Source organism: Protopterus annectens, chromosome 8.part0 (genome assembly GCF_019279795.1).
Source record: "Protopterus annectens isolate FY-2018-M chromosome 8.part0, PAN1.0, whole genome shotgun sequence".
In the NCBI taxonomy this organism is placed as follows: Eukaryota; Metazoa; Chordata; order Ceratodontiformes; family Protopteridae; genus Protopterus; species Protopterus annectens.
In genome coordinates this window covers 1,638,520,608-1,638,545,160 of record NC_056741.1, presented here as the reverse complement: position 1 = coordinate 1,638,545,160, position 24,553 = coordinate 1,638,520,608, and the positions used below count along the sequence as shown (strand labels likewise).

Below are 24,553 nucleotides of genomic sequence, written 5' to 3'. Positions count from 1 at the left end.
CCCCAAAGGGAGAGCAAAAAAAAAATATATATATATATATATATATATATATATATATATATTATATATATTATACCCTTTATATATATATATATATATATATATATATATATATATATATATATATATACACACAGCATTAGGAGCAGCTATAAGGCCCTGCAGGACAGCAGTGGCAAAGCCAGCTCTGGATTTAGAGAAGAGAGGTAAATGGTAATGTTTGGTGAACATATGAACTGAGCTCCAGGTAGCAGCTTCTAGAATGACTCTGGTAGGAACCCCTCTGAGAAAGGCTGCAGAAGTAGATGCAGCCCTGGTGGAATGAGATCTGATCCCCTTGGGGATAGGTTTACCATGGTGCATATAGCAGAAACGAATGCAATGGCTTATCCATTTGGAAATAGTCTGCTTTGAAATAGCCTTTCCCTCTGCCCCTGCAGCAAATGCCACCAATAGTTGTTCAGATTTTTTTTAGAGATTTTGTCCTGTTTGAAGTAGAAAGTACAGTTGTGTACCTACCATAAATGTAGATATCCGAGTGTATTCACTGTTGCAGTCATTACACTTGGGTTATCCTGCTGGCAGGCTACCTGCAGTCGGCCAGAATTCCAAAGTCTAGGTCTGGCGTCGGTTGCTGTCGCCTCTTCCCCGTCGTCAGTGCACCAGGGGTATAAAAGATGCAGCCGATGCCATTTTCTTCAGTTTTTCTTGCCCCAGATGTCAGGTGCCCCCAAATAGGTAGGCTAAAAAAATTATGCCAAGAAGCATGCATGTACAAAAATAAACATTTCCTTCATCTACAAGCAAATACATCACATAGGTTGTATAGAATAGAGAAGTACAAAAAGTCCCATCAAGAAAAGGGGGAGGTGGGAGGGTAACCTGGACTGCAACAGTGAATACACTCGAACATCTACATTTATGGTAGGTACACAACTGTACTATGTTCATTGCGTTTCACTGTTGCAGTCATTACACTTGGGTTGAATCCCAAAGCTGAGGTTGGGTGGCTGGGCCTAAATTGGGTTAGGAGAGGCTACAAGGCCCTGCAGAACTGCAGTGGCAAAGCCTGCTCTGGATTTAGAGTAGAGAGGTAAGTGGTAGTGCTTGGTGAAAGTGTGCACTGAACTCCAGGTTGCAACCTCTAGAATGTCTTTGGTTGGTACTCCTCTGAGGAAGGCTGCTTAAGTGGCTGCTGCTCTGGTTGAATGTGGCCTAATGCCCTTAGGCACTGATTTGCCATGTTGTGAATAGCAGAAATGAATGCAGTGTCCTATCCATTTTGAAATAGTCTGCTTTGAGATAGGCTTTCCTTGTGATCCTGCAGCATAAGCTACAAACAGTTGCTCAGTTTTTCTGAAACCTTTTGTTTTGTCCAAATAGAAACATAGCTGTCTGTGTATGTCCAAAGCATGCAGAAGTCTCTCCCCTTTATTCTGAGGATTTGAATAAAATGTTGGCAAATTAATGATTTGGTCAAGAGCCACACTGGATACTACCTTTGGCATAAATGTTGGGTTTGTCCTTAGAGAAACCCTGCCCTGATGAAAAATGATGAAATGTTCCACTGCCATTAATGCCTGTAGCTCTGAGACTCTTCTTGCTGAAGTTATTGCTAGGAGCAGAGCAGTTTTCCATGATATGAATTTTATATCAGCTGTATTGGCTGGCTCAAAAGGAGGCAGTGTGAGCTTTTCTAAAACAAAATTGAGGTCCCATGTAGGTATTGGTGCTCTCCTTGGGGGTCTTATGTTTTTTGCCCCTCTGAGCTACTGTCTTAGTAGTGGATGACAGAAAATAGGTTCCGTATTGTAATGAGCTGAAATGGCAGAGGCATGGATCTTAATAGATGAGAAGGATAGGCCTCTGTCCAGCATCTCAATAAGGTATTGCAAAATCTGAGGTATATCTGGAACAAGTGGTTCGAGTCCTTGTGCCTGGTTCCAAGCACAGAATCTCTTCCATTTTTCTGCATAAGATTTCCTAGTGCTGGGCCTCCTGGCTTCTAAAATGACATCCGTAACAGCTTTAGACAGAGGTGTGGTCTGAGTGGCTATATTATCTGCCATGCAGCCAGATTTAAGGTTCTGAGTTGACTGTGCAGAATCTGATTGTTTTGTTGAGTCAGAAGATGAGGTATTTGATGTAAAGGCCAGGCTGGTCCTTGAGACAAGCTCTTTAGGATTGGGTACCAGTGCTGGCGTGGCCAGTCTGGGGCAATCAGAATCATTTTTGGCTTCTCTTGTCTGACTTTTAGGAGCACCTTGGGAAGAAGAGGCAGTGGAGGAAAGGCATAAACTGTCACTGTTTTCCAGCTGAAGGATAGAGCAACCACTTACCATGCTTGTGAGTGATAAGTTCTTGTGCAGAATCACTGTAGTTGGCAGTTGTGAGGGGAGGCAAAAAGATCTATGTCTGGTCGTCCCCATTTCCTTGTTATCATGCTGAAGACCTGTGGATTTAGTTTCCATTCGTGAGGATCCATGAGATTTCTGCTTAGTTCGTCTGCCAGAGTATTTTTCTTTCCTGGCAGGAATTGTGCCTGCAGATGTACTTGATAGGTCAGTGCTGTGTTCCACAAAGTCAAGGCTTGCCTGCAGAGGGGGTAGGAATGTGTGCCGCCTTGCTTGTTTATGTACCACATAACTGTGGTATTGTCCGTCTGTAGTAATAGTTGTCCTGGATGTAGTAGATCCTTGAAGGCTGTCAGGGCATGCTGTACAGCTAGCATCTCTTTTTGATTGATGTGAAGATGCATTTGCATCTTGGGCAACGTGCCCTAAATAAATTTTCCTGCCATGTGTGCCCCCCAGGCATAATCCAATGCATCTGTTGTTACTGTCTGCCTGGCTGTGGGTAAGGTGAACGGCTGTCCCTTGTTGTGGTGACAGGCCAGTGCCCACCATCGAAACTCCTGTTGTAGGCAGGGAATAAGAGTTATTGTTTCCAGGCTGTGGCAATGTTGAGTCCAAACACTTTTTAGATACCATTGTAGTTTCCTCATATGCAGTCTTGCATATGGAATTATTAGAATGCAGGATGCCATGAAGCCCAGAGCCTGCAGAATTTTTCTTGCAGGGAGCTGGGTCTTTGTTGCCATCATTTGAAAGCAATGAGTCAGTTGCCTTTGCTTGTCTGGCGTGAGATAAGCCATCTGGGCAGTTGTATTTAAGCTTGCATCCAGGAATATTATCTCTTGAGAGGGCACTAGTTTTGACTACTTTTTGTTTACTGTGTACCCTAGGCAAATTAGTAATCTTTTTACAAATGCCAGATGCTTTAGTAGAATGTCCTTGCTCTCTGCTTGAATAAGGCAGTCGTCCAAGTAGGGATATATTTGAATTCCTTTTTGTCTGCAGAATGCAATTACTGATGCCAGGCATTTTGTGAAGACCCTGGGCGCAGTAGATAAGTCAAAGGGCAGTGCAGAGAATTGGTAATGCATTGAGCCAGTTATGAATCTGAGGTATCTTCTGCAAGATTGTCTGATTGGGACATGCAGGTATGCCTACTTGAGGTCCAAAGTAACTAACCAAGCCTTCTTGTCCAGCATGGGTAGAAGTTGCTGCAGTGTTAACATTTTGAATTTCGGAATATCCAGGAAAGTATTTAGGATTGACAGGTCCAGTATTGGTCTCCAGGCTTTGTCCTTTCTGGTTACCAGGAAAGTCTTGAGTAAAATCCTTGTCCCTGTTCTTGTTGTGGTACTTTTGAATAGCTCTCATGTCCATGAGAGCAGAAATTTGTTTTTGTGCCTCTGTTCATTGGTTTTGTGGCAGGTCTGGCATATCTTTTGATTTTGGAAGGGTGTGAAAGTGGAACCTGTAACCCTGAGAAACAATATTCAGTACCCATTTGTCCTGGGTGATCATGTGCCAATTTTGGGAGAAAGTGCTAGCTTTCCCCCTAAAGTAAGTGCTTGGCATTTAGAGGGAAGTCATTGGGACTGTTTCCTGTAAGGTTGTGATTTGTCTTCTCCTCCTCTGGGGGCTGAAGCACCCCATTGTTTAGGTCTGTATGAGCCTTGGGGCTGAGATCTGCCTCTTGGGCATCTGTATCTGCCTCTTTGTGGCCTGTCTGACAGCGGAAAGGACCAATTTTTAGAAGGCCAGTTTCTGCTAAATTTAGGTGGCTGAACCTGTAAGAAATCCTTTACTGTCTGCATTGACTTTGCTTTATCTTCCATTTTCTTTAACACCAAACAAAGTATCATGCTGAAGTGGAGCATCCAATAATTTTACTTTAACATGATCAGGTAAACTTTGTTCTTTTAACCAAGCATGCCTTCGAATGACAGAGCCTGTAACTGCGGCTCTGCAAGAAGCCTCTAATGAATCAAAACCACATTGCAGAGTATGCTTTCCCACTTGTTCAGCTGCATGCAATAAATCCTGCTTTTCCTTATTGCCAGGACATTCTGAGTTTGTAAGCATTTTCTGTTTTAACAAAGACATTAGGTATTGTTGATATTTAAGCATGTGAAACTGGCAGTTTAAAGTCCTTACAGCTAAAGTAGCAGAAGTGTAAACGTTTTTCCTCCATCTATCCAGAGCTCTGGAATCCCTATCAGAGGAAACAGGGTTTTTTGCAGTGGAAGCCTTGACCCCTTTGGGACCCTGAGAAATTGTTTCTGGGTCAGGAGCAGAGTTTCTATAAAGAAATTTATGAGAGTCAGGGACAAGCACGGGGGGTATAGCCAGGGGCCTGTGCTGAGGCAATAAAAGAAAGTCTCTGAGCCTTTTCTTGGATTCTGAATAATCCTGGCTCTCCCAATGGAAATGCTCCCTCATGGTGTTCAAGATTTCCCCAAAAGAGTAATCCTCAGGCGGAGATGCTGAAGGTATAGATTCTTCTGCATCGGAGTCCTCATAGGGAGGGAGAAAATATCCCTGATCTGAAGAGGAATCAGAGGAAATAGAAACCTGGTCAGAGGAGTCATAGTCAGTGTCTTGCCTAGGTCTTTTATCAGGAGGGGGATGGGAACCCCTGATCAAAGTAATTAGGTCCTCGGCCATTTTAAGCATCTGTTTCTTTGGCATGGATGACTGTCCAGGAGAATGCTGTACTTATTTCCTTGTCTTTAATGGCGTTTTTGACTTTGCCTTGGCTGCTGTAGTGGACTTAATAGTAAGCTGTGAAGGTATGAAAACACCCTCAGAAGCCGATGCCTGCTCAACGGCTCCGGACCCATCCGAGGGAATAGTTTCCGCAGGCCCAATACCTTGAGTTTCCAGAGGCCTAGGTGTCTCCACGTAGGAGTCGGATACAGCCTGTGGCTCTGAGGTAGTGGGTGTCAGGGGCTGCGAAAGCACCTCACTGAGAACCGGCGACTGGCCTAGAAGAGGCTTCGTCGTCGGTTTTGGACCTCGGATGCCTGTCCTTTTCTTTGTCTTTGCGTTTTTTTTATAAATTCTGGTCATCGGTTGTTCGGACGGCATTATGTAATTAAATCTTCGGCCAAAGTAATGTAAAGCAAAATCAAACCAACGCTTAATAGTGCGTTGGTTGAATCTAGCACAAAACCGACAACTAGCAACGTTGTGGTCAGGGCCTAAGCAAGGAATACAGTAAGAGTGAAAATCCTTATGAGGTATTTGCTTCCCACAAGAAATACAATTGTTAACTTTTGCTGACATCAGACTGGAGCAAGAAAAAGTTTCCCCAACGGGGTACTTAGCTTTATTGAAGACTTTGGTTCTGAAATTCAATTTGGAAAATCTCAGGAGTCGGCCGACAGGCACTTGCGAACTGCTTTTGCTTCGGGCACTGCGTGGCAAGAAAGACTGAAGAAAATGGCGTCGGCTGCATCTTTTATACCCCTGGCGCACTGACATCAGGGAAGAGGCGACAGCAACAGACGCCGGACCTAGACTTTGGAATTCTGGCCGACTGTGGGTAGCCTGCCAGCAGGATAACCCAAGTGTAATGACTGCAACAGTGAAACACGATGAACATTCTAAGTTGTCTGTGCACATCCAATGAATGCAGAATCCGCAAGAAAGATGGCAGATGAATGGTCTGATTTAGAGCCACACTGGATACCACCTTAGACATAAAGGATGGATTGGTCCTGACAGCCACCCTGTCTGGATAAAAAATAATGAAAGGCTCCACTGCCATAAGAGCCTGTAATTCTGAAATCCTTCTAGCTGATGTGACTGCTAAAAGGAAAGCTGTTTTCCAAGAGAGAAATTTTAGGTCTGCAGTAGCAGCCGGCTCAAAAGGAGGTAGAGTGAATTTTTCCAAAACAAAACTGAGGTCCCATGCAGGAGTTGGTGCTCTCCTGGGAGGTCTTAAATTTTGGCCCCTCTGAGATACTGCTTTAGCAGAGGATGAGAGAAGAGGGGAGGTTCCGTGTTACAATGAGCTGAAATGGCAGAGGCATGGATTTTTATGGAAGAAAAAGATAGGCCCTTGTGAAGCATCTCAGTTAAGTATTGTAGAATCAGAGGAATATTGGGCATTGCTGTGCTTATTCCTTGTGATTGGTTCCAGGCACAGAATCTTTTCCATTTGTCAGCATAAGATCTTCTAGTACTAGGCCTTCTAGCATCCAAAATGACATCTATCACGGGTTTGCTGAGAGATGCCAATGGTGAAATTAGTTGATCAGCCACACTGCAAGATTCAAAATTTGGAGCTGAGTGTGCAGAATTTGGTAATTCTGCTGAGACAGTAGGTAAGGTGTCTGAGGCAGGTGCCACGGAGGAAGGTGTGACACACTGCGCAGGAGTGGGTACCAGTGTTGGTGAGGCCAGTCTGGAGCAATCAGAATCATTTTTGGTTTGTCCTGTCTGACTTTTAGTAGGACTTTGGAGAGCAGAGGCAGGGGGAGGGAAAGCATAGACAGATAGGTTTTTCCAACTGAATGACAGAGCATCCACTTTCCAAGCTTTTTTGTGATGAATTCTTGTGCAGAATTTGTCCAACTGATAGTTCTGGGTTGAGGCAAAAAGATCTATGTCTGGACTCCCCAATTTGCGTGTCAATATGTTGAAAACTTGTGGTTCCAGTTTCCATTCGTGTGGGTCCATAAGATTTCTGCTTAGTTCGTCTGCCAGAGTACTTGGCTTTCCTGGCAGGAATTGGGCTTGTAGATGTATTTGATAAGTCGAGGCAGTGTTCCACAATGCCATGACAATTCTGCAAAGGGGGTAGGAATGTGTACCCCCCTGCTTGTTTATGTACCATATGACCGTGGTGTTGTCTGTCTTTATCAGTAGTTGTCCTGGACAGAGGTAGTCCTTGAAGGCTGTCAGAGCATTGTGTACAGCTAGCATCTCTTTCTGATTGATATGTAGGTGCATTTGATTTGGGCTCCATTTGCCCTGAATGCATTGTCCTGCCAGATGCACCCCCCCAAGCATAGTCTGATGCATCTGTAGCTAGGGTTTGGGTGGCAGGGGGTGGAGTGAATGGCAGTCCCTTGTTCTGGTGGCAGGCCTCTGCCCACCATAGGAACTCTAGTTGCAGGCAAGGTATGATAGGAATCATTGTTTCCAGGCTGTGACAATGTTGACTCCATAAACTTTTAAGGAACCACTGAAGTTTCCTCATATCCAGTCTTGCATATGTAATTAGAAGAATGCAGGAGGCCATGAACCCCAAGGCCTGCAGAATTTGTCTTGCAGACAGCTGGATTTTTGTGGCCACCTGTTTGAAGTAAATCATCAATTGAATTTGCTTTTCTGACGTAAGGTAAGTCATCTGGGCAGTTGTAGTCAAGCCTGCACCCAGGAATGTAATTTTCTGAGAGGGTACCAGTTGTGATTTCTTTTCGTTTATGATGTACCCTAGACAAGTTAGAACCCTTTTTACAAATGCCAGATGCTTTAGAAGAGTGTCCTTGTTTTCTGCCTGAATTAGACAATCATCCCGGTATAGATACATTTGAATATTTCTTTGCCTGCAAAATGCAATTACTGGTGCTAGGCACTTTGTGAAGGCCCTGGGCGCAGTAGATAAGCCAAAGGGCAGTGAAGAGAACTGGTAATGCAAGTAGCCTGCTTTGAAGCGGAGGTATCTTCTGCAAGATTCCCTGATTGGGATATGCAGGTAAGCCTCTTTTAAGTCTAGAGTTACCAACCAGGCATCTTTGGCTAGCACAGGTAGTAACTGTTGAAGAGTCAGCATCTTGAATTTTGAAATGCCCAGAAATGTTTAATTGGGCTCCATGATTTGTCTTTTCTGGGTACCAGGAAAAGTCTTGAATAGAAACCTTGTCCCTTTTCCTCTTCTGGTACTGGTTGAATAGCCCCCATATTCATGAGGGACAGAACTTGTTTCTGGGCCTCTGCCCACTGATTTGGAGGCAGATCTGGCCATCCATTTAGGATTTGCAACGTGTGGAAATTAAATCTGTATCCCTGGGATACTATACTTAAAACCCATTTGTCCTGGGTAATCAGCTGCCAGTTTCGTACATGAAGTGCCAGTTTCCCCCCAAAGGGGCGGCCAAAAAGTAAGTGCTTGGTGATTGTAGAGGAAAGTCATTGAGACTGTTTATTATTTTTATTATTTATTATTTTTTATTTTACATTTGTTAACCGGGATGGTCCGACTGGATACATGTCCTTTTTCAGCGGAGGCCCGGGGAGAAAAGCTCCAACAGAGTTACATTGATAATTAGGTACAGTAAATGAGCTGAAAGAACTTAACAAAAACATAGGCTATTTACATACAAGTACAAGACTGCCATTACTATTTCTGAGATTACTACAAATGTAACATTAATAACATATTAGCAAGGACGGTAGGCAGTATAATGACATAGAGTTATAGACAGGATACATATTTCTTTATCACAGTATACAAAGTACTTATCATCTTAGCTAGTTGTTTATGTTTTAGTTAATGGCACAGAGCTAGTCTGGGTTTGAGCAAGGACACAGCCAGTGTGACTTGAAGTGGAGTTTTAGACTATTTTTGAATTGACTTAGAGAAGTTGCAAGCGTGATGTTATTTGGGAGAGAGTTCCATATTTTACCAGTGGTGTTGGCAAATAGCGCGTCACCACCTAGGTTGAGAGATTTAGTTGTTTGGACAAGGAGTCTGTTTGCTGAGAGAAGGCAGCTTAGATTGGAGTAGGGAGTCATTAAGTTTTTTAGTGCTGGGGTATTCTCAGGTTGTTTAAGGATTTTGAAGGCCTCTATGAGTTGGGACTGGTGAAGAAGGTGTGGGAATTCTATCCATCCAAGCTTTTTCAGGTTAGTACAGTGGTGTGTTCTGTAGGGTAGGCCTGTAGCGAACCTGGCAATGTGATTATAGCAGGATGAGAGCTTGGCCAGATCAGATTTGTTAAGGTGAGTGAGGACAGGAGAGGCATATAGTAGGGTAGAGAGAAGGTGTGAACGGGCTGTGGCTGCCCTGGCATTCGGGGTAAGGAAGGCTTTAATTCTATATAGGGTCCCAAGTTTCTTGTTGACTGACTTAATGGCTTGGTTGATATGTATATCAAATCTGAGTTTATTGTCAATGTTTACTCCTAATAGCTTTGTATAGGTGTCTGGGGAGATGATGGTCCCATTATTGGATTTTATAATGAAGTTTTCAGTTGGAGATCTATTGGTTGGGTAGAAGAGAAGTAACTTGGTTTTGTTTGGATTTAAGATCAGGAGATGGTTGGCAAGCCAGTTTTCGACTTTGGTGAAGCTATGTTGGGTGGTAGTTAGTAGATTTGCAAGAGAGGCATTGGAACATATTATAGTCGAGTCATCTGCATATTGAATGCAGGTGGCTTCAGGGATGACTGTTTGGATGTCGTTTATGAAGACTGAAAAGAGGAGAGGTCCTAATATGGAACCTTGAGGAACTCCTATGGTATTTGGTAGTAGGCAGGAGAGCTTGTTTTGCCACATTACTGCTTGTTGTCTCCCAGTGAGGTAAGCTTGAAACCAGTCAAGGGCTGGAGTATCTAGATACAGGGTTTTTAAAGTATGTAGAAGTAACTGATGGTTTACCATATCGAAGGCTTTCGATAGGTCCAGGAAGAGAGCGGAGGATATTTTTTATTATTCCGGTTAAGATTAATGTTTTCACTTTTCCATAATTTTGGCAAGTGGTGATAGTATGGCTATAGGTCTATAGTTGGATAGTTCTGTGGATGAACCTCCTTTGTGGAGTGGAACAACATAGGATATTTTCCAAATTGAGGGGATTGAGGCCTCGGTTATGGTTCTGTTAATTAGGATTGAGATAGGGTAGGCTACGACATCTGCAGCAATTTGCAGGTATTCAGCCGGCAGAAGATCGGCTGAAAGGGTGGTTGGCTTCAGTTTTTTCAAAAGGGATCTGATAAAGGATGTGGACACTGGCTGGAAGTTAAAAGACAGTGGTGAGTCGGGTATAGTGTTTATAGAAGTGTGGGGAGGAGAAAGTTGGTTAGCTAATGACTGGATGGTTTCTGTGAAGAAAGTATTGAATGAATTGGCTATATCTTCTTGGCTCTTGTCAGATAATGTTCCTGGGGTCGGAGTAGTGGATTTGTCTGGTTGGAGAAGTTTATTTATGCCTGCCCAGTACTTTTGAGGATTATTCTGATGTTTATGTTGCAGATTGTAGAAGTAATTTTTCTTATCTAGTATGATGGCTTTTTTAGTCTCATTTCTAAGTTGTTGTAATTTGATACGATCTAGTGGTAGTTTGGTAGTGCGCCATTTATCCCACGCTTTGTCTCTAGCTGTTATTTTGGTTTTGGTGTCTGTTGTTAGCCAGGGTGCTAGTTGAGTTTTAATTCTTATTGAGCGTTTAGGGGTATGCGAGTCAAGTATAGTAAGGAATGAATTGTTAAATGATGACACTGCCTCATCAAGGGGAAGGAACTTTAGTTTTGTCCAGTTACATGATTTGAGTTCAAGTTGAAATTTAGTTGGGTCAAAGTTTTTCTTGGATCTGATAGACCTATAAATAGGTAAACTTGTACAATTAATTTTGTCTTTCATGATGTATGTGAGCAGGTGATCACTAAGATCATTAGGGAGAGTTCCAGACATATAGTTCTGGGGATGACTGTTGGTGAGTATCCAGTCTAGTATACTTTCTTTTTGGTTATTGTTACCTGTACGTGTGGTAGATGATATTATCTGAGAGAATCCATGTAGGTTAACAGGGATGGGGTTGGACTGTGCTGTGCATTGGTTCCAGTCAATATTAACATCGCCCAGGACAATAGTTTCTTGAGGGTAGTTGTTGGCTATCCAATGTAGAATGACCTCTAGTGTTTCTACATTGTTCCCAGGGGGAATATAGGTGACAATTAGGTTAATGCTTTTATGATTATTTAGTAGAATTTATAGAGCTAGTATTTCAGCGTTAGAGACCTGGGGTGGTTGTATAGGGTTAGTTATGATGTTAAGTGTGCTATTATATAAGGCGGCTATTCCACCTCCTCTTTTCTTTACTCTATCTGCCCTAAGTATATTGTAACCAGGAGGCAGGATCTCATTGTCTTTGGTTGATGGCCGGAGCCATGTTTCAGATAGACACATTATGTTGGGGAGGTATGTGGCTAGTACAGCATGCAGGCTATGTATCTTATTGTTTAGGCTTCTAATGTTTAAGTGGCATATTAGGAGGGAGTTGACCAGTCGGTGGGAGAGTGGTGGGCTGGTAGGATTTTGAGTTAAGGTTGGGCCTGGATTAGGATGGATGTCCCCATCTTTGGTTATGTTTTTCTTAGATACGCTAGTAGACTAATAACTTTGAATAGTAGTTTTAGTTCATATTTGGATTTTGGTGTTGATTGGTGTTGATTTTTTAGAAGAAAGTAGTTGGAATTTATAATTTTTGGGGTAGTGTAGTAGTGGGCAAGTTCCATGATCAGTGGAGGTAGGGGGGTCTTGGTTTGGCATTTTGGATAAGAGAAACCTATGAATGTGAGATTTTCATAGCTAGTAAGAAAGTATGGCAGAATTAAGAGTGGTAAGATAAGAGGAAGGAGTTTATAATTATTTATAGACATGTTATATGTCATCAATGGGTGGGGTCAATGTGCTTCAGAGGAATAGTAGTGGTTAAACAGTAAAGTGGTGGGGGGGGGAGGAAATTGGAGAGGAAGTTGTGTAGGTTGGAGAGGAAGTAGGGGTGTGGCCTAGTGGCTATAAATGTAGACACAGTGGGGGTGGGTGGGATAAGGGGGCAGGGAGGGGAGCGAAGCGAGCCCGAGCGTAGTGAGGGCTTAAGCGGGATAACCCAGTCCCAGTTTTTGGTCCTATGAGTGGGGTAAGTAGTCTGATAGTGTAAGTAAGCAGATTGGAGTACAGGCTTGAAATTCAACATAAACATATACAGTTGTAAAATGTCTAATACAATTCAACATAAATAGGCATTTACAGTTGTAAAACACTTACTGGAGAGACACTGAGCCTTCATGGGGCCTGTAGCAGAGTGGATTGTAGTTTTACAAATGGTGCCTGCCACAGGTAATATTTATTAACTCTGGGATTGTCTTAAGGTAATAAACAGGGAAGGGAGGGGAGAACAAGGGTGTGAGCAGGCAGTTCTTTGTACTGCTGCTAATGAGCCAAAGCAAGACAAGTATGTGTTAAGAACAATCACAATTGACCAAGGACTGCTCTGAAACTGTAAGTCTTGTCTTAATTTCTCAGGTGGAAAACCAGGATAACCTTGTATCAGTAGGCTACTGTGGTATAGTTTAAATAAACAAACACACAGTATTGATCAGTTATTGATACTATTTGCTAACAGAAGGGAATAAGAGAAAGTGGAAGGTGTGTGTGTGTGTGGTGGTGGTGGTGGGGGTGGGTGGGCTGCTTACAGCCAAAGCACAGTGCTCTCCAGGGGAAAATGAAGATTGGCTCAAACAGTTAGACACATACTCAAAGTTAACTGTAGCTGTTTGCAGACAGTTCAGACCCGGACTGCACTTTTCTTATAGGAATGTTAAAGGTGGTACCGGAGTTGAATACTTAAGAGTGGTGTTAGGTTCAAAGTTAACTGTAGCTGTTTGCAGACAGTTCAGACCCGGACTGCACTTTTCTTATAGGAATGTTAAAGGTGGTACCGGAGTTGAATACTTAAGAGTGGTGTAAGTTAACTGTAGCTGTTTGCAGACAGTTCAGACCCGGACTGCACTTTTCTTATAGGAATGTTAAAAGTGGTACCGGAGTTGAATACTTAAGAGTGGTGTTAGGTTGGAGAGACACTGAGCCTTCATGGGGCCTGTAGCAGAGTGGATTGTAGTTTGTAGATTGTAGTTTACCATAGGGAGATGCCTTGTTGCTTCCAGGTTTGGAGGTGGAGGCACCCCATTGTTTTGTTCTAAACGTTTCTTGTGACTGAAACCTGGAGCCTTTAGAATGTCTGGATTTAACTTGAGTGGCTCTTGAGGGAAATGGAAAGGACCAGTTCTTAGTAGGCCAGTGTCTACTAAATCTGGGTGGCTGCACTTGTAAGAAATATTTCACAGTTTGCATAGATTTAGCTTTATTTTCCATCTTTTTTAAAACTTCTTCAGCCTCATTCCCAAAGAGACTGTCCTGTTGTAAGGGAGCATCCAACAATTTTGCTTTAACATGGTCAAGCAGATTTTGGTCTTTGAGCCAAGCATGCCTTCTTATCACAGATACAGTTACAGCACCCCTGCAAGACACCTCCAAAGAATGAAAACCACATTGCAAAGTATGTTTTCCAACTTGTTCAGCTGAATACAATAAATCATGCAGCTCTTTATTTTCCACACAGTCAGAGATCAACATCATTTTCTGTTTAAGCAGACCCATGATATGCTGTTGATATTTAAGCATATGAAATTGACAGTTTAAAGCCCTGATTGCCAAGGTTGAAGACATGCAGACTTTCTTATTCCATCTATCCAGCGCCCTGGAATCTCTGTCAGAAGGGGTAGGATTTTTAGCAGTAGAGGCCTTAACGCCCTTGGGACCCTGAGAAATGGTTTCAGGATCAGCAGTAGAGTTTTTGAAAAGGAATTTGTGGGAGTCAGGAACCCTGTAGTATCTGTCTGGCTTACTAGGAGCCGGAGGCAGAGAATCAGGAGTCATACTGGATTATGAAAAAATATCATCAACAATGTATAAAACAGGAGGTATAGCCAAAGGCCTATGCTGAGGAAGAAGAAGAAAATCCCTGTCTCTTTTTAGATTCAGAGAAATCCTGACTTTCCCAGTGGAAGTGTTCCCTTAAGGTATGTACAGTTTCTCCAAAAGAGAAATCCTCAGGGGGAGAAGCAGAAGGAAAGGAATCTTCTGCATCAGAGTCCTCATAAGTAGGTATAGATAAATCCTGTTCAGAAGAAGAATCAGAAGAAATAGAAACCTGATCTGAAGATTCATAGTCAGAGACTTGCCTAGGCCTCTTAGCAGGAGGGGGGATGGCTACCCCTGACCAAGGTAATTAAATCTTCAGACATTTTGATCATTTGTTTTTTAGGCATTGGGGCCTGTGCACGTGGCCCAAGCGTCATTTTTTTAGACATAGAAGTAGATTTTGGTCTTAGTTTTGAAGATGGCGTTGGTTTAACATACAAATCTTTAGGCCTGAAAACACCCACAGAAGCCGGTGCCTGCACAGCGCCTCCGGACCCATCCAAGGTAGAGACATCCATGGGTTCAATACTTAAAGCATCTCGCGGTATACCGGACTCTGAATGGGTCTCAGTAGAGGCCTACGAATCAAACGTAGCAGGTATCAGGGGCTGCAAAAGCGCCTCACTGAGTACCGGTGACTGGCTTAGGAGAAGCGTCGTCTTCGGTTTTGGACCTCGATGGTCTGTCTCTGCCTTTTTCTTTGCGTTTTTTAGGTATTCCGGTAGTCAGATTGCTAACCGATGACATTTCTGGATAGTTAAATCTTGAGCCAAAATATTTAAAAGCAAAAATATACCGACGGTTAATAGTGCGTTGATTAAACTTAGCACAAAACCGACAGCAAGGCACGTTGTGGTCAGGGCCAAGGCAAGGAATACGTATTTGCTTCCCACAAGTAATGCGATTATTAACTTTTACTGACATCGGTAAGGAGCAAGAAAAAGTTTCCCCAACGGAGTACTTAGCTTTTAGTTGAAGACTACGGTTCTGAAACTCGAAAACGAAAATTTCAGGAGACGGCCGACAGGCACTTGTAAACTGCTTCTGCTTCGGGCACCGTGCAGCAAGAAAGACTAATGTAAGGGTTAGAGAAGTGGATCCCGATGGCAAACAAAGTCTTCCTGTCTTTTTCGCTATGGACAAGAGTGTCATGTACTGTTTTCCCGAAAAGGGAGGAACCGTCATAGGGAGTATTAATAAATGATGCCTTGAAAGGGTCCGCAAACTGACACAGCCAGAGCCAGTCGTGACGCCTCATGGCTACGCCTGTCCCAGCCACACTAGCTGCTCCTTCCGTGGCGTGGGAAAGGAGATGCATGGACACGTTTGATACCGAATTCAGAGTAGACATTTTCACAGAGAACAGTTGTTTGTCCTGCTGCGATAAGGACTCTGGGGGAGACTCAGTGAATTCCGAAAAAGTACAGTTTTGTACCTACCATAAATGTAGATGTCCGATAGGTATCATCTGCAGTCATAACATATGAGTTGTTCTGCCTCAGGCAGCCCTTCGGTCGGCCGGATTCCAAAGTCTGGGTCTGGCCTCGGCTGATGTCGCACTTTCCCCGAAGTCAGAGCGTCTGGGGTATAAAAGCATCAGCCGACGCCATTTTCCTCAGTTTTTCTTGCCCCAGATGCCAGGTGCTCTCTAGGAAGGCTAAATTTGGATAAATGCAAAAAATTCCAAACATTTGCAAACTTATATAATATATACATGTATATACAAACAAATACACCATAATAGATTCCCCCAGCTAGCTAAAAGTGGGGTAAGTACCCTAGGAATACCACAGAGGGGTAGGAGGGAGGGTAAACCTGACTGCAGATGCATACCTATCGGACATCTACATTTATGGTAGGTACAAAACTGTACTACGTCCTTCAAGGATGCATCTGCAGTCATCACATATGGGTAGAATACCATAGCCAATCTGGGGGAGGAGGTACTACGAAAAGGATGGTGTAGTTAATATCCCCTGCAGGACTGCAGTAGCAAAACCTGCTCTGGATCTGGAGTATAAAGGTAGATTGTAATGTTTGGCAAATGTATGCATGGAGCTCCAAGTAGCAGCTTCTAAAATGTCCTTGGTAGCCACCCCTCGTAGGAAGGCTGTAGTGGTGGCCGTGGCCCTTGTGGAATGAGGCCTGATAATTTCAGGAACTGTCTTTCCATGAAGGGAGTAACAAAATCGAATGCAATTTCCTATCCATTTTGAAATTGCCTGTTTGGAAATTGCTTTTCCTTGCACCCCTGTAGCATATGCTACAAATAGTTGGTCAGTCTTTCTGCTAGTTTTAGTTCTGTCCAAGTAGTAGCGCAGTTGTCTGTGTATATCCAGGGTGTGCGGAAGTTTCCCCCCTCTATTCCGTGGATTTGGGAAGAACGTAGGCAAGTGGATAGCTTGGTTCAAGGATACCCTTGATACCACCTTTGGCATAAAAGTAGGATTGGTTCTGAGTGAAACTCTGTCCTGATGGAAGATGAGAAATGGCTGAACTGCCATTAATGCTTGTAACTCAGATACTCTTCTTGCTGAAGTTATTGCCAGAAGGAATGCAGTTTTCCAAGACAGAAACTGTAGATCCGCTGATGCTGCTGGTTCAAAAGGAGGAAGTGTTAGTTTCTCCAACACAAAGTTGAGATCCCAAGCGGGTAGAGGGGGTCTTCTTGGAGGTTTAATATTTTTGATCCCTCTCAGAAATTGCCTGAGGAGAGGGTGTGAGAAGATAGGTGGATCCACATTGTATTCTGCTGAGATTGCTGAGGCATGAATCTTAATGGAAGAATAGGATAGGCCATTGTGGAACAATTCTGCTAAGTATTCCAAAATATGTGTCATGCTTGCCACTGTCACATCTGAGCCTTTTGATGTGTTCCAAATGAGAAATCTTTTCCATTTAGCTGAGTATGTCTTCCTTGTGGAAGGCCGGCGAGCTTCCAAGATGATGTCCTTCACTCTCTGTGATAAGACATTTTGTTTGGGATTTAAGGAATTTTCCAGGCAGTTAGCTGCAATGTTTTCAAGCTGGGATGCATGATCTTGTAATTGTTCTGCGTCAGAAGAAGAGGCCATAGGGGGAGAGGCCATGGTTTTGCCTGTGACATGCTTCTCAATAGTGGATACCAGTGTTGCCTTGGCCAGTCTGGAGCTATCAGAATCGCTCTTGGCTGCTCCTCCCTGATCTTCAGTAGAAACTTGTACATTATTGGGAGAGGTGGGAAGGCATATACTTTTAGAGCTTTCCAGCTGAAAGAGAGAGAGTCCACCCTCCAAGCTTGTGGATGGTATGTCCTTGAGCAGAATGTCTTCAGTTGATGGCTGAGTGGGGAGGCAAACAGATCTATCTCCGGCATTCCCCATGCCTTTGCTATGAGTTGGAAGATGGCTGGGTGCAGCATCCATTCGTGTGCATCCGTGGTAGTTCTGCTTAAGCTGTCTGCCAGTGTATTCTCTTTTCCTGGCACGAACTGGGACTGTAGGTGGATATTGAGGTTCAGGCATAGCTCCCATAGATTCATAGCCAGCCGGCAGAGAGGGTAGGAGTGTGTGCCTCCCTGCTTGTTTATGTACCACATGACCGTGGTGTTGTCTGTCCTTATTAACAGGTGGCCTTGATGGAGGAAGGGTTTGAAAGCCTCGATTGCATGCATCACTGCCAGCATTTCCTTTTGGTTTATGTGCATGCGTAGCTGACCTTGAGACCATAGGCCTTGGATACATTTGTCCTCCATGTGTGCTCCCCATCCTCGGTCTGAAGCGTCCGTGGTGATGGTTTGTTTTGTTTTTGGTTTGTTGAAAGGCAACCCTCTGTTGGATTGGCAGGCCTGAGCCCACCACAGGAACTCCTTTTGAAGGCAAGGAATGATTGGAATCAAAGTTTCTAAACTGTGACTGTGTTGAGACCATACACTCCTTAGGTACCATTGTAATTTTCTCATATGCAGCCTGGCCTGTGGTATCAGAATTATGCAGGATGCCATGTAACCCAGGGCCTGCAGGATTTTCCTTGCAGTAAGCTGAGTTTGTCTTGTCAGAGTCATGAAGTAATCTGGAAGTTGTTTTTGTTTTTCTTCTGTGAGAAAGGCCATTTGAATGGTAGTGTCCAGATCTGCACCCAAAAAGGTTATTCTTTGGGATGGCACAAGTCTTGACTTTTGGATGCTGACTGTGTATCCCAAGGCCTGTAGCAAGTGGATGGCATAGGCCAAGTCCTTTATCAATTTTCCCTTGTTGTCCGCTTGTATAAGGCAGTCGTCCAGATATGGATAGATCTGAATCCCCTGAAGTCTGCAGTGTGCAATTACTGATGCCAGGCATTTCGTGAATACTCTGGGCGCAGTAGATAAGCCAAAGGGCAATGCTGAAAATTGATAATGCTCTGATCCTGCAAGAAATCTGACATGTCTTCTGCAACTTGGTCGAATAGGGACGTGCAGATCTAGAGTCACCAGCCAAGACTCCTTGCCCAACATGGGAAGAAGTTGCTGTAGGGTCAGGATCTTGAATTTTGGCACAATGAGGTAAGTATTCAGTGCGGACAGGTCGAGAATAGGCCTCCATTGATTTTCTTTTCTTGGTACAAGGAATAGTCTTGAGTAAAATCCTTGGCCTTGTTCTGAAAGTGGTACCTTTTCTATAGCTTTCATTTGAAGCAAGTTGTTGATCTGCCTTAAAGCGTCTGTCCTCTGATTTGGTGGTAGGTTTGGCATTCCGTTTCTTTTTGGCAAAGTGTGGAAGTGGAACCTGTATCCTTTGTCTATTATTTGCAGTGTCCATGTGTCCCTTGAAATATAATGCCAGTTTTTTGAGAATAAAGCCAGCTTTCCGCCCAAGGGTGCTTCCAGTTGATCCCTGGTAGGCGGAATCAGAGTAAAGTCATTGAGCCTGTCCTGGTGTAGTAGTTGTTGTTGCTGCTGTTGTACTACTCCTCTGGTTGGCAGGCTGCCACTGACGGCCTCTGTAGGAGGCCTTCGATTGGCCTCTGCCTCTAGGGCGTCTGTTCCTGCCTCTCTGGGCTCTGTTCGTGTCTGGAAAGGACCAATTCTTGGTAGGCCAATTTCTGCTGAATCTCGGTGGTTGTACTTGCAGGAAATCCTTCACTGTTTGCACAGATTTTGCCTTTTCTTCCACCTTTTTTAAGATCTCCTGAGCAGAGGAGCCAAATAAATTTTGTTTCTCCATTGGAGCATCCAGGAGTTTAGCTTTGACATGGTCTGGCAAAGATTGTTCCTTCAGCCAGGCATGCCTACGAATGACTGCCCCAATCATAGCTGACCTAAGTGAAGCCTCCAATGCATCATAGCCACATTTTAAGAAATGATTACTAACCTGCTGTGAGTTGTGTACCAAATCCTGAAGGGATTTACGGTCAAGGGGTTCAGGAGAAGAACGTTTCTTATTCAATTCATCTAACAAATACTCTTGGTACTGTATCATATGAAATTGACAATTTAATGCCCTGACAAAGAGTTGCAGAAGTATATACCTTCTTTCCCCATCTCTCCAAAGCTCTAGACTCTCTTTCAGAGGGTAGAGGATTTTTTGCTGTGGCGGCTGCAACCCCTTTAGGGCCCTGAGAAATAGTTTCTGGGTCTGCAGAATGGGCTTTATACAGATGGAAATGAGAATCCGGGACCCTGTAGTATCTATCAGGCTTGGCAGGGGCCGGAGGGAGAGTATCAGGGGCTGTACTGACATCATTGTACACATCATCAATCACATTCAAAACCGGAGGTATAGCTAAGGGCCTATGTTGAGGTAAATGCAAAAAGGTCCTTAATCTTTTTCTAGAATCAGAGAATTCCTGACCTTGCCATTGGAAATGCTCTCTCATGGAGTGTAGAGTCTCACCAAAGGAAAACTCTTCAGGAGGGGAGGCCGAAGGGATAGATTCTTCAGCATCAGAATCCTCATAGGGCGAATAAGCCTCCTCCTGGTGGTCTGACAACTCAGATCCATCCGTGGACTCATCTGAAGAGTGTGGGTCAGAGGGGTCAGTCTAGGCCTTTTGTCTGGTGGAGGGTGAGAGGCCCTGTCTGGGTGAGGTTGTGAACCCCTAATTAAAGAAATAAGGTCCTCTGCAAGGCTGAGGATCTGAGAACTAGAGGAAGGCCTCTGGGAGGTAGCCTTGGGAGCCAAAGCTTTAGACAGTTTAGCAGCTTTAGCCCTAGAAAAGGCCTTAATGGACATGGAAGCAGGGGGCCTTGCTGCCCCACGTGCAGGAGTTGAAATGTCCAAAGGAATGGTATCGGACATTTCCTGGACACTGGCTTCGGTAGGTAGCTCGGTAGCCGACTCAGCCTGGGCCTCCCGGGCCGCGGTGGTCGGTAGAATGGATTCGGAAGAAGGAATCACCGAGGACTCGGTTTCGGCCGAAACCGAGACACTTGCGGTAGGCCTTACCGTGGTTTCAGCCGAAACCGCGGGCCGCGAGTGTCGGTCCTTGTCCTTCCGTTTTTTCACCAAATGCGAAGTCGGAATCTCCGACGGTATTTTGTATGCAAAATTGGCCCCAAAAAACTCCTCTGCAAACTCCGACCGACGTCTAAGAGTTCGTCGGTTGAAGGAAGCACAGGCTGTACAGGCCGATACGTCGTGGTCTGGGCCTAAGCAAGGAAGGCAGTAGGAATGGAAATCCTTATGAGGTATTTGTTTCCCACAAGTTAAACAATTATTTACTTTGTCTGACATCGGCTGAGGCAAGAAAGAGTCCCCATCGGGGTACTTAGCTTTTTCGAAGTCTTCGGTAGCTGAATTCACTGGATCTGACCGACCGGCACTTGCGAACAGCTTCTGCTTCGGGCACCGCGCAGCAAGAAAGACTGAGGAAAATGGCGTCGGCTGATGCTTTTATACCCCAGACGCTCTGACGTCGGGGAAAGTGTGACATCAGCCGAGGCCAGACCCAGACTTTGGAATCCGGCCGACCGAAGGGCTGCCTGAGGCAGGACAACCCATATGTTATGACTGCAGATGCATCCTTGAAGGACATCAAGGTCTCACTGCAGCCATGTCACATGTGCCAAATAGTTCAGCGCACGGATGGAAAAGGTCGCTGATGAATAAATGCGCTTCCCAAACCTATCCACCGACCTGGACTCCTTGTCCGGAGGGTGGACTGAGGAACTCTCTTGCGCCATTTCCTTCTTGGTGGCTGCTGCGACCACCACAGAGTCAACGGGGGCTCCTTTAGACCAAGGTTGTCTGTCGGTGGGAGGAGAAAGAATCTTGTCAGGGCGTTTGATGATGGGCTCTACGGTGTCAGGCTCCTTCCATGCCAATATCGTGATAAGGTCCACTGGCGGGGATACCCAGAAGGTAGATGGGCCCGTGCCAAAGGCCTCCAGGAACACGGACTCATCCGCAGAAGTTTTGGGGCTGACCAACCTCCCCTCTGGCAGAGGATCTCAATGATGTCTCCGAAGGAGACATCTTCGGGAGGTGACATGGGGGAACCTTCGCCTTCATCTAAATCCGTGTCCTTAGTGAAGGACTCAGGGGAATCCAAGTGCCTCCTTTTGCACTTGCGCTTACGGGGGCCCTCCTCAGTGGGACTCTCTGAAGAGGACTTGTGAGCCGCGGGGGGTTCCTCAAGGGGAACAGCCTGGGGCTCCTCTGGTACGGGCTGTCCCTGAGACAGGATGAAAGGAGACGTCGCCAAATCCAGTGGAGTCTGAGTGGAATCCAAGGAAATGGGCTGAGGTCACAATCCCTGGGAGAGAACCCTCTCCACTACTTCGAGTACAGAAGGATGGCGTACCTCCTTGACAACCAGCAAGGAAGAAGCTCTCCCCGAGTCCGAAGGGAGGATCGGAGCCGAAGCAAGGGTAGCCCGAAGTCCAAGGGAACGGTTCAGATCTGAAAAGGTCGGAGCCGAAGATGGATCCATTCCCTTGGGTCCGACTCCCTGTCCACGGCTCCGAGAGTTGCTCAGATCCGAACTGGCCAGATCCGAGGAACTCAAGGTAACAGCCGGAGTCGAGGTTGGTGTAACCGTCAACACCGAGCTACCAGCTCCAAAAAGTCTCGGATCCAAGAACCCCGAAGCAGCCGCACGGATCAGGGAAGGAGACATGGGGCGGAAAAAGGACATGGAGTTCCCCCTCCAGAGGGAGAGGGGCCTGGCAAGATTCTCATCTGTATTTGGGTCTGAATGAATCTCTGCATCATGCAGTCCATGTCCAAGTCTGACAGGCTCCGAGTTGATCGTGAAGAGGTGACCGACTTGGATCTGGCTGGCCTGCGCAGCAAGGGTGGGGAAGGCCTCGGATTAGAAGACTCCAACAGCTCTGGCAAGAAACGGGGTGAGCAGAGCCTGAGCGAAGCTGGCCTCAAAGTCTTGGATGGTGGAGTAGGGAAAGATTCCCTGTCTGGGGAACTCTTGCGAGGCCTATCCCTCTTCCTCTCTTTATCCTCCTTGCTCTTTTCTCTGTCAATTTCTTTTTCTCTCTCTCTTGCTTTTTCTTTATCTTTGTCTCCCCCAACACCAGAACAAGTGGGAGTTTGAGTCCCTGTCTGAGTGGGTGGTTGGGCGGGAGTACCTGAGACCGAGGCAGTGGCAGAATCCAGCAAGGAGGGAGGGAGAAGATCCTTGGAACTAACTTGGCCTTCCTGTCCCTGAGGGCCCTCGGGTTAATGCCTGCACAGACTGAACACTGTGTTGATAAATGGGGCACACTCAAACATATTACACACAGAGTGTGACCATCAGCCAGTGAGAGCTTATGGCCACACTCTGTGCATTTTCTGAAAACCGATTTAGGCTGATCAGCTACAGTCTAACACTAATCAGCACTCCCTAAAGATAACATACACACTAACACACGCTGAAGGGAAGTGGGCCTAGAACTACTTTCAACAATAAAAAAATTTTTTTTTTTTGAATCTATACTGATGAACAGCATACACTAAAGGGGAGGAAGGGAAAACTAACTACCACTTGCACACAAAAAAAGAATTAACCTACTTACTTATCCCTGAAGCTCAGAGCAAAGGAGATCATGATGCTTACTATGGCACGGCAAACGAGATCTGAGGGAAGATAGGAGATGGTAGTGTATTATGGGTAGGGAGAGGAGCTTGGAGCAGATGCTAGAAAAAAAGTTGCTGGCTCGGATCCGATATGGATCCGTATACCCACAGGTTGCAGATAAAATGAAGTTAACTACTTCAGATGAAATTTTCTGCACAGTCTGGAAGAAGTTAGTGGGAGGAGTATTTTTGCCAATATGACAATTCAAAATGGCTGCTAATTGAATTTTAATAGTGAAAAATTAGCCCTGTCTTGAAAAACTGAAGCAAGGAAATCTAGGACAGCAGGAATAGGTGCAGTAAAAGGGTCCAAGTCTCTCTGATAGGTCGAAAAAAAAATCTTTTCTATTTACACTTGTAAAATTTTCTAGTGGAGTCTTTTTTTGAGATGATAGCAGTACCTGGCAGACCGGGGAGGAAAACCTGGGCTGTCTAACCATTAATGGAATTGGAGAAACCATGTGGTCAGTTTAAGGCCTGGAATTAAAGAGATGAGAGATTAGATATGGACTGGGGTCCAAAATCCAGGGAGAGCATAGAAAATGAGACCACAGGAAGGGAAACCACACATGATGAGGCCAAATATGGGCAATGAGGATAATCTTACTCTTCAATCAAAGTGCTTTCTGAAAAAAAAAAAAAAGCGTAAAGGAGACCGGAGGGCAAAATGTGGACTAGAGCATCTTTTGATGATTTTCCCTGGGTGAGGGTGGATCAGGGCAAAGAACCTGCTGCACTTGACGTGGAGAGAGGCGAATAGATCGCATCAAGGTTGACCCACTGACAGAAAATATTCTACACCACCAATTGGTTGAGAGACCACTCGTGAAGCATCAGAATGGATCTGCTGAGATTGTCTGCTAGCATGCTGGATTTCCCTAGGATGTTTGTTGCTGTAAGAAAGTGTCTGGTGGACACTGCCCACCACCATACTTTCAATGCCTCTCGACAAAGGGGATAGGATTGTGGTTCCCCCCTGTTTGCTGATGTACCAAACTACAGACATGTTGTCTATTTGCATAGTAATTGTTCTTGGAGAAAGGGAGTCTTGAAAGGCCTGCAAGCTAGGAGAACGGCCTTCATCTCCAGCATGGTATACCATTATATGTGCGAAAGCACATTTCCGAATGTGCTTATATGCGAACCATTTAGACTAATTCTGTCACGCCGACTTCTCTAAACGTCGTAAAAATATTTAATTTCAACATTTCCGATCGCTCCACCACCAAAACGAGTGCTGCCATGGGTCAAAAAGGAGGTGAGATTTTGTAATTCGGTGCTTCAGTTTTCGCAATTTTTGAATTTCATGGTTTGCAGCTCACGGCAGCAGTTTCGAAGATGTGGCCATTGAATTTATGAAGGTATACCCTCCAGGATACTGATATGCAGATAAGTCTCTTCTGGGGATCACATGCTTTGGACTTGTCCCTCCCAAGAAATGTCCCCCACCCCACCCGA

At 44.8% G+C, this 24,553-nt stretch overlaps 1 protein-coding gene across 1 annotated transcript in view; it reads right to left on the bottom strand.

The window, feature by feature from the left end:
• JAM3 (junctional adhesion molecule 3) overlaps positions 1-24,553 on the bottom strand; it is a 1,464,991-nt gene that overhangs the window by 469,916 nt on the left and 970,522 nt on the right. The window lies entirely within an intron of this gene.